We start from the raw sequence: 11,181 nt of genomic DNA, 5'->3' as shown, positions 1-11,181 counted from the left end.
AGAGAGAGAACTAGAGTACGTATTGATCTCACACACATACATATACACACACCCACACACACACACAGATACACACACACACAAATCACCCGACACACAGCGTCCGCATAAAACAGGCCACCGTCGCCGACGTCGTCCTCGACGACGCCGACATCCACGTCTTTGCGTCCTGCATTTTTGGAGGTCCCTACGAGGCTGATTTCTAACGAGACGGTAAAGAGGGGAGATGCTGCTGCATGAGCGCGAGAGAGAAAGGGAGATCGGGATAAAGGGGTGAAATAGAAGGAGAAGGAAGAGGAGGTAGTTTTCACTTCTGAATTGGTCAGCCTCTCGCTCGAATCAATAGATTTGATTTGATTTAACTCTTAACTGCTGACGCGAATGATTCTGCGAGATCCTGCAAGCTCCTTTACCGCCCTTTTTTGCTCGTCCTTTTTCTAATAAACTTTTTTATTGATATATTGCGAGAGAGAAAAAAGGGGAGAGAGAGAGAGAGAAGAAAAGAACTCGGACTTTTCTGTTAGTTAAGTCTAAGAGCACTCATGGAGATCCTTGTAACACTCACGACGATTTCTTTCCGGATTCTTTTGGCGTTGTAGTTGCAAGATTGTAATGAACTCGCGTTGCCAATTAAGAGTCGAATCTAAAGTCTATATCCGAAACTTGAATCTGAAGTAATCATGAGAGTATAGAATAATTATATGAAATTATTAAATTCTTATCTACAGAATAATTTCGATTGATATAACTATATTTTGACACGGATGACATCGTTAAATTATTTGACAGACAAGCGCTAACTAATAAGATTTATCTGGTTTACACTTCAAACTACTAATTACTAATCAGATGTTTTTCCAACGTCAATTTAGATGATTTCGCTTAAAACTAATTCCGCTTGTCGCGTCACTCGTTTTCTTCAGTTAATGATATCGTCTTTGCTTCCGCAAACTTCGTTATTCGCGATATTACCGCGGCCGACCCAGTTGCGAGGGAGAAGACGAGGAGAAAGAGATTGGGGGACGAGGGTGGGTCGGGGAGGAAGGGTCGCAGCAACGGTCATCTCGCGGAATTTCGACGGAAACCGCGAAATTGCTTTGACGCGCGAAGAAGTAGAAGAAGATGTTCCGGTGCCTCAAAGGTTTCCGTAATTTCAGATTAAACGTTCGTGTCCCGCTTTTCACCGGCCTTTCCCTTCGCAACGGATATGTGTGCGGGAACGCGGAGAGAACGAGACCGGGAGAATAGGGTTAGAGGGAAGGGGGGTAATACTGGGGAGCCGCGAATATGCCCGAGAGTGAGTCGAGCGACCTAAAATTCAATTTCACGCACCGCGGCTTTTCGTGGCTGCCGTCGTCGGAGATGTGAGCCGCCCAGCCAACTCTTGTGCTTTTTCCGAAAATCTCCTCGGATGTGTGTTCCGAAGGTCCCGCGCGCGAATGCCCGGGCCGACAGGTTCCTACGAATCGCCGACAAGTATACGGCGACATTAACGTTGATCGAACGAAATCCCCCACATTAAGCGATAATACGTAATTTTTTTTATAATAAACATTTTAATAATTTTCGCTGTATGCAGTTATAAAACACGAAATGAACAAATTTGTGGTTTCCAATTTATTTATAATTTTATTTACAACAATATTTTATATTTACAACAATATATATATATATATATATATATATATATATATAACAGATTTGCGTTAGGATGAAATATTTATATTAAGAACTTCAATTTCGATTCTGAGAGCAATTTCATGTCGGAGAGAAGTTTCGCGGCGCAAGTTTCCGTGTATCGAGGATAGCGGTAATGCAAATTCAACGAAGCTTCGCTGTCATCTTCAAGTGGTCCATAGTCCGATTAATAATAACTCCTTGTCAGACCCGGGGCTCGGGAAAAATTATGACGGCGCGTTATTATTACCCCCTTTGTCGAAGCTTGGTATCTTCGAGCGATATTATAACAAGTTCAAGAAATATAAAATTGTAAACCCTTCCGTTGCTACACGATACAATTATATATTTATATGCTTATTATTTACTTATAAATTCATATTTGAGAAAAAAAATAAGCAATGAATATCGGAAGCTGATATTATTTTGACTTAAAACTCTTATTCGTGTTCAATTCTTACGCATATATTCATATCTAAACAAACTAAGTTATCGAAAGTTGTCGCATGTAATTGCGACTCTTCACTTAAAATATAAGATACTCGCTCCGAAGATCAGCGAAATGTATACGTGTCTCCCGGCCGAAAATAGCTTTAACATTAACTCCGCTAGCTCCGAGGTACAGAACTCGCGTTTTCGCACGAGCTCGGATGACGAGCAAATTTCTCGTTTCGACGAGGCCGGAAACGATGAGAGGATGGGCGCACTCGGTAAATACTCGTTTGCGGAGTAATAGCAGCGCTGTCCGCGGATTTCATAATACTCCTCGTTATTGCGAGAGGTGTGGTGCGCGCGGACCGTGTAACTCCAGCCTTATTATCGCTATTAGGTGTCATCATAATATCGTACTCACGATACAGTCGAGAGCGCGGTATTCTCGCCGTGTCCCGACGTTGTAATTACGTTAATCAGAATATAAGACGAGAGATAAAAATTTTACTACGATGGTCGCGATACATGCATTATTTAAGCGTAAAAATGATTTAATATAGAAAAAGCCACGTTTAAGAAGAAGACTATGTCTAATTCTGATGTTATTTATCACGCCAATTATAATGGGGCAGACAGTATCCATGAACGTAAATGACAAGACAGACGAATGTTATACTGTAATAATTTCAAGACACTTGGAAATTTACATTCGTGGCTGATTGATCGATCTGTCGAGAGGAATACATTAATTTAGGTTTAATAAGTCTCCTGTCAAACTTATTACATCATTGTCAAAACCTTTAATCTGACACGCGGTTTTTACACTCAGCTTCTTATCGCTTCTCGCTCGTGATCTACTTCATTAATCACACGGATCTCCGTTTATCCTGATTTTATCAATCAGACAAAGATTACGTTCAGCTGGATTAACAATTATGAAACGAACATTGATCTTTCGGTTCGTCGACTAATTCGCTTCGTTGTTCCATCTCTCCGTGTCGTGAACCCATAAAATCGACTCGCAATTATCAATGTGACCTCAACATGAGCACGTCGATAGTCATGGAGAAAGTGAAAATGATTCGATTTGAATAACCAATCAATTTTTGCGGTAGAAAACAAAGTGAAAAGAACTTCGATACTTTCTTTACGAATCGTCGATTCTCCGAATAGAAGCGTGTCGTGTTCGATTTACGAATATATAGCGCAAAAAAATCGCGTTCGCGCGCGAATCAAATCTCAAGGATCTACCGGAAGCTGATCGTCGATTTCTCGTTCGGAGTACGCATGCACGTGTCTGCGAATGTAAAAGGATGAATGTGGAAAGAATGAGTGAATGAGAGAGAGAGAAGAAAAAAGAGCCACTGCCTTAGCGACAGCCAGGATTCATACTAGCAACAAGGCCTTAGAAAGTAACAAACGAGAAACATAATTAGAGTTAAGTAAGTCTGTTGTTGTTAACAAAAAAAACCAAAGAAGAAGATGACGGGGAGAAGGAGGAAGAAGAGTAGCGGGAAGAAAAAGAAGGAACGATGCACTCTTACAATTAGTGGAAGGAAGCAAGGCGGACAAAGATGTTGACACGTTGTAAAATTAATTAGCCGTTGTATCTAAGCGCGTAACACATAAATATATATATAATGTGTATTATATATATATATATTATACCTTAACCCCTCGTGTTGTGTGCCCATTACTTAAGTAGGCCTCTTAAAGCGTAGTTTAACGTAGTGTATATATATTACATATGCTTGTCGCAAAACCGGGTATGACAGTGAATTGGCGAGCGGGAGAGAAAGAGAATGTGCGAAAGGGAGAAAGCGAGGTAGGGGAAGAAGAACGGGGGGTGTGCGGACAGGAGAAAAGCGAGACGAAATTTTCGGCAAAAATCGTGGATATAGATTCGAAGAGCACAGAAGCGTTCGGAGAAACGACGACGCGTTTAATCTTCCATAAATATAATTATACTTTCTCTTTCTAATCTCGTCATTAACATACAATCATTAATGCATAAAGTATTAATTTAAGAGTCTGCTGGTATTTTTACGTATAGTCGTAATCTTAATTTGGGATTTTATTTGTTAGATCGTTAGTGCGATCGCAGGCAAGATGATCGGAGCCGTAAAAATCTCTGCTCCGGAATGTAATATGGGTGCGTTTGCGTTTGTATCAAGTATCAACGGAACCGCGCGGAGTACGATTTTGCGTTTGTACTGCAAATTTGCAAATGCCTGTATTGTATGCATAGTCAGTAGCGCAGCTGCTGGTTGTATTACTGCAACGAGAATGGAGTATATTCGATTACAAAACACGGTTGAGGTCTCATTTAATAGAGCACGCGCGCACGCGCGCGCGCGCGCAGCGGAACTCCACCGCTGGAAATTCACTTCGACACTCCGACCGAGGGTGGTCGGCCCTTAAAACAGGGGTTGAATTCAACGCCCCGCACACTTCGTCGCGACGCAGCGTCGTTGAGGACTGATGGCAACTTTACAGAAAATTATGCAGCGTGCGATTACGATTTTCCATTTTGACGCAGTACACTTCATCGTTCATTTAACTTTAATTAGAAGGCGCGACTCATTATGCTCCCTTCATGTTTCTCATTCAAAATTAATCGTCAAAATTAATCATCTGCGAATTACAATGAATTGCATAGTGCGTTTTGCTGGTTTTGAATTTAACTATATTAATCTTTTAATCGCGTCAATGAAAATTAATGTCTTTATTTTCTTTGATGTGAAACGGCTCGTCGCAAATAATCTCGCAGGATAACGCGCAATCGAAATTTCAATGATTTCGCAGGAAACGTTTGCAGCTCTCGACACCTGCACTCAAACGTATAGCCGTACACAGTAAAAAATTTAATGTCCTAGAAAGTCCACTCTAAATTTTGTGTTAAAATAACACGATGAATGAGTTATTTTAACACAAAATTTAGAGTGGACTTTCTGGGACATTAAATTTTTTACAGTGTATAAAATTACTAATTTGTACATTTCCGCCTTTAATACTCGAGAGACGCCAATTTTGCGATTAACGCAAAAGAAATCATCAGGGATCTCGTTAAGTGGTCGTCGCAATCGCGAGACTGTTTCTATCCCCTGCCGACGCTGATCGCTAATTAATCGAGTTACTTATCCGACAGTCTCGCGCGCGGTTTGCTCGCGACATGATACGCGTAATGCGGATGCGTGCGATGCACGCGTGATGTAAGTATCTTAAAGCAGAGGACGCGATTCCGTCTTGATAAAATTCATCGACGAGAGCGATTGCGTCGGTACCGTGTCGCTTTTCACTTGCCGGGACTTAACGGTATAAAGAATCGAATTATGCAAATAATCACGGAATCGGAAAGAGAAAAAGTTGCAACTTTTAGGGTAGAAACGAGTTTCGCGGCGCAAGGGAAATGGCATAGAATAATTTGCCTCGGAAGGAAAAAAAACGTAAATTGAGAGAATTTCCGAGGTGAGGCAAGTTTAAATTTTGAAATTGAGATATTAAATTGTGGACATTACACGATTCACACGTTCGAAAAACTTTCAGGCTATTATAAAATACATATTCATATTGAGTGTCGTTCTAAAAGGATATATTTCATTAATTACGAAATATAGAAAAACGCACAATTATCAAAATTACAAATTAAACAAATCGAGAATAATTCGCCTTGAAATCCGGCACTTTAGAAACATCGGAACTCGTTACTTGGTATACGACGGAAGATGATTTCTGAGCGAGCACAATTGACGGTCGATCCGTCGACGACACTGCGCGCTCCGGTGAGTTCGTTCTCGAGTGAAAGACGGCGACGATGCAATTCTCTCCTCGTACGCGGAGAGATCGTACCTGTTTAATTTATCCGATGAGCCGTGTTAAAGCACGAGTAATAATGCAATGAACGGGCCGCAGAAGTGCGATTTGCCCGCGGAAGTGAAGACGTTGGATGTTCCGAGATTGTCTGAATGAATAGCGACGTCGGCGGGGAAGTTACGCTCTCTCACAGTCGTATTAAAGCACTCCGCGCGCGCCCCGACCCATCGTGTTCCCTCCCCGTTTCTCTTCCTATATCCGCTCTATGGATTAATCCACCCGCCTCGAAGCGGGCTCGGGACTTGCTACGGTTTGCAAAATCGATAATATCGGCCACGGTGCGTTTTCGCGGTTCGACATCGCGGTGCGCTTCGATACGCTTACGTTATTCGATACGCGGCGCGATAGGACTAGATTTATTATATATGTAACCAAAGTAATCGCGAGTGTAATTCGAGAAAATGGCAGGGTTTGGTTAATTTACAGGCGATTTGTAAATTAATTTGTATACGAATACGATAGAGCTTCTCCAGACGAAGGAGGGAAGAGCCGCCTTTCGTTAATCGAATTGCGTATCGCTTGTCGATTTAATAGTCTACTTTTGTCTAGGATCTATTCTCCCCTTTATTTTCCTCATTTACTCGAGTCTTCTCTCGCTTCTTTTTCGAGCGGGAAATACTGAGAGATCAAAAAGCTCTTTGTAAAGCGACGAGAATTACTATCGCTTCAAAGAAAGTACACGCGTTTAAGAAGGCTGTGGACACCATTAGAACATGCTACGGGGATGCGAATGGCACGATGGGAAGAGGATTGAAACAACGTCCGGAAGTACACCTTTTTTCTTTATTCGTCTTCCTCGCGGCAGATTTACCATTCCATTTCCGCCATTGCTTCCTCGTCCCGAGAACTTTTGGATCGTTGTTTCCTTTGATCTCGTCTTAAACTTTGATCGACAACGGAGAAGATTGATTTACAACAGAATAATCGTATTGTAAATTATTTCGCTAAACAATTGGAAGGAAGTAACAGTTTTTTTTCCCCAGAAAAGTATATTTCTATGCTTCTCTATTACTCTGCTCCTAAAATATCTCTGAATAATTTGTTGAAAATATTTTCCTCGTTTTAATAAGATAACTTTCTACAAGTTTGTTTAATTAATTTTTACTCTACTCTCTCGTGCGTTACCAGTTCTTTCGGATATTAAAATTAATTGTTCCTCTAACAATATCCGAAAGTGGAAAGTAATCCTTTGGAGCTTGATAGAAGATTGTTAATAGGTTGCTAAAGATAGTATAATCACGCGTTACCGGGGGCAGAGTTTGGAGAAATTTGAATCGATCGAAATGAGAGGAGATTTGTGGTCGTGGAGATGACGCGATGGAGGGTAGGAAAATTCCGAGATTCGATCGGCCGTCCTTCTAGGCGTCCCTCCCCTCGATTAGTTTCACTTGTCAAGAAGGAAACTTGGGCACGACTTTGATCCGCCCAAGAAGTTGGCGCGGGAAAAAGCGGGGGAAGCTATCTAACGTTTATTCATTAATATTAAATTTAATTATCACCCTTAATTTGCCAAAAGTTGGGCATTCATCTCGTGGGATTAGGATAACTGAAAGTCGGTGATACACCGCAAAAATCCTCGAATAATTTCGAAAACGAGAGAGAATCGCGCTCCCTTTTTCATATTTTCTCAATAGTCTTCTATTATCCCGCCTACGATTTTGCGATCGCTTTTCAACGCAGTCCCCGTTACACAATTGGGTTGAAAGGGAGAGAGGAGAAGTGGAAATTCGATGGGACACTCTCGAATTGAACGACATCAGACGACAGGAAAATGAAAACTCCCAAACGAGTTCCCGGGATGTGCGCGCGGTTCGACTTTTTTTCTCCCTCGTTCGCCCGTTAATTCGCCCAGATTATCGAAAGAGCGCATCCTAAGAAGATTACATTACACACGCGAATTAGAAAACGGAGTTAAATCGCGCCGCTTTCCACACGCATATATCTCGTGTAAATACGGCCGTCGGAAGATCGGACTTTGAGGAAAGACCGAAAGGACATCTTTGACCGGGTTGCATTGAGATAATATTGACGGAGATAAAAGGCACTTCGCACTCCGTTTGGCAAGATCAAGCCCGGCGACCCTTTGAAAAGCTAAAACACCGCGGCGTTGACACTCTTTTTCGACGTCGACGACGCGGGTATAATACACGCGGGATTAACTCGGGACGCTCGTTCTTTCTTTAAACGAGAAATTTAAACGACGGCCGAGACTTTGCGAGCACATTTCGAGAACGGGAGTTTTAACTACCGCGAATTAAGAACAGATGAGAGATTAAAGATTCTAATTGGATAATATATTGGCAGCACATCCACTTTTTGCCGTCCTCCTTCGCGAGAGTAGAATATTCTGATTTACGCTCGTTATATACACATCGGCGCGGGCGCTCCGGTGTATAACACGACGATTTTCCGCAAAGAGCGATAAGGCCGTCGTGCGGAAACGGGCCGTCGTGACACTTCGCCACGGCCATTGAATCTCGCCGGAAGTCACGTCGACGGCGGGTAAATGAGGCGTATACACGGCGCCATAGAGCTCGGACGACCGGTGTGTGCCTCCTTGGCCTATAACGAGCCAATTCGCGTGGCTATACTCGTCGTGTATTCGCCTCGTGCGGCGCGGCACGACATTATCGCTGCGGTTTCACGAACGGGAAATTTTCTCCGGAGAATTCTCCGTGAACGGCTAGCCGGAACAGCGATACCGGGCAATATCGGCCACTCTGAAACCCGAGTCTCCGTAACCTGATTTGTTGGCACCGGGCTAGCTACCGATATCTTGGCTGAATGATGCTCGATCAACGGAGAAGCTGATCGCTCGAGAAATATCTGAAATGATTAATGACGCACGTGCTGTCGCGAAACGATAATATTGGCGAAGAAAGGCGCTGACGTTTATTTTTCAAGTAACGGCAGTCGAGTAGCGAAGAGCGTAGCGAGACGAAATTTCGAGAGAAGCTAAGATCTTCGAGGTTTGCATTAATTTTTGTATAAACGCGACTAATTTATCAGTATTACCGCTCATCAAGTCACGGTAGATTTCGGTGGATTTTTTTTTATTGGCTAAATACGATTGATTTATTAACAATCTCGATGTGCTCGCGGATTGGATAATTGATTAATTGTCGCTTGGAGCACTTGACAGTTGCAAATGTTGACTCGGAAAATCGATGAGCGCTTATCCTGCGCGAAATATCTCGTTGTTGCGGAATATATTCCGATTTTGCAAATGTTTCGATCGAAGTGTCGAATATTAAAAGCGCCGACTGCTTTATGTGCGCTGAAAAAATAACGCGATTGGCAAAGCTAACGAAACGCGTGACCAGCGAAACGAACACCCGTTCAATCGTTTCTGTATTAAATGGCGATTTCACCGCGCGAAATTATTTTCGAAAGACTTTTCCTAGAAGAATATCTTCCTAGAAAAATTATCTCTTTCGTATTTACTGCATTTAATACCGAAATGATGAATATAATTTGAGTCAATAACTTTTCCACCCTTTCTTCCGTGAATTCACATTTAGATTCGAGTTTACAGAACGCTTCGTGGCTCTCTGGGTCTTGCAAAAATCTGCTAGGATTTTCCGCGGAGAATCCTGAGCGAGGAGAGGCGAGAAACGAGTTGAACCTCTCTCGCGTTCTGCGCCCTTCTTCTCCTTCCCCGATCTAATATCGCGGACCGCTATATCCGCGATCGTACTCTTATGAATCTCTCACGACGAGTGTCCACGACAGTGTCGGCGACACGGCGCGGGGAGAAGGCAAAATACTGTCGATAGTTTCAATGCGTAGTGCGAGATTGGCGCGAGAGCATCTCTAATCGTGAATTGAGGACGAAGAATTTGTAGTGAATCGTCGTCGTCGTCCTTTTTAACGTGCGTCCTGATCGCGTAAGGGCCGTAAGGATATTGTTAGCCGAACCGGCGATCGTCGACGATCGGGGCACCACTTCCGCGCGACGTATGTGCGCGTGTAGAGAAAGAGGAGGATTTTTCTCTCTTCGGCCCTCGTCCGGATTCGCGCGACGCTTCTCGGAAACCGTTTGGCTTGAACTAAAGACGAAAATTCTGGGAATTCACTCTGAACGATGTTAATTGGCGCACGCAATCCGAGAGAGAGAGAGAAATAAGTAGCGCGGTAGTTGGCGATAAAACTATGGAAATTAATAATCGATTAGAACTGATATAGTTGTTATCACTAATTACTAGTCTCGAGCGAGAGAGAACGAGTATATAAAGGGTTGTACAGAACCGCAAGCGACGGGCGCGCCGGTCCAAACGAGGGTTTCGTCCTAAATGTGCATATTCTAAATGGGATGCTGGATCCGTCGCAATCGGTCCGCACTCTCGCCGCGATATAACGTTGTGCGGTGAACAAATCGATTTGTTCCGGTGCCCGATCGTCGACGCCCCCGAGCTCTGCGCGTAGTTTGTTGTAATAACGAGGAATTAATTAGAGAAGTGCAGATGTGCGTACGTTTATCTAATACCATATTTAAAAAAGAGAGAAAGAGAGATGAAGAAAACGAGAGGGGAGGTATCCCATGCCTATCACTTGCGAATTGAATTCCGATACCCGATCCGCATCGATCCTGCAGTTCCACAAATTCTGTGAATCCTCGGGTTCGGGAAATAGCATTGAACTCTCGGATCTTCGGATTCTTGAATCCCGAGAATCGTTGATCCTTGCGTTCTCGAGTCGCGTTTCCGAATATTTGGATACTTGAGTCTTTGGGTCCTTAAATCCTTGGATTCTGAAATCTCGAAGTACGATAGAAATTAATTATCGTATCGAGATCCGATTTTAGGATCTCTTCCCCGAGGTTCTTAAAAAAATACATACATATATATGCCTAAATCCTGAAAATTTTGGATCCGTGAGATCCTTATTGGATCTTCGTATTACGATATTTCAAAGTCCAAGGATCTGAATAGATCGTTAACGGACGATGGATATATGGACGCTTTCGATACGTTTCTTAACCTCGGATTCCCAGGTCCCGCGACCTCAATCCCTCGCACAGAAGTTATTTGCGCACACGTCGTAATCGACGTCCGAGAATTACGAATTTCCGAGGCGAGACAAATATTATTCTTTTCCTCGATAGGAGAGAGAGAGAGAGAGAGAGAGAGAGAGAGAGAGAGAGAGAGAAAGAAGGGGCAGGAGTCCGAAATTCGTGGTATATTGTACGCGCTGGTATTT

The sequence above is a fragment of the Temnothorax curvispinosus genome, unplaced genomic scaffold (genome assembly GCF_003070985.1).
Source record: "Temnothorax curvispinosus isolate PA1 unplaced genomic scaffold, ASM307098v1 QBEX01001460.1, whole genome shotgun sequence".
NCBI lineage: Eukaryota > Metazoa > Arthropoda > Insecta > Hymenoptera > Formicidae > Temnothorax > Temnothorax curvispinosus.
Note: the sequence above shows the minus strand (reverse complement) of the source record.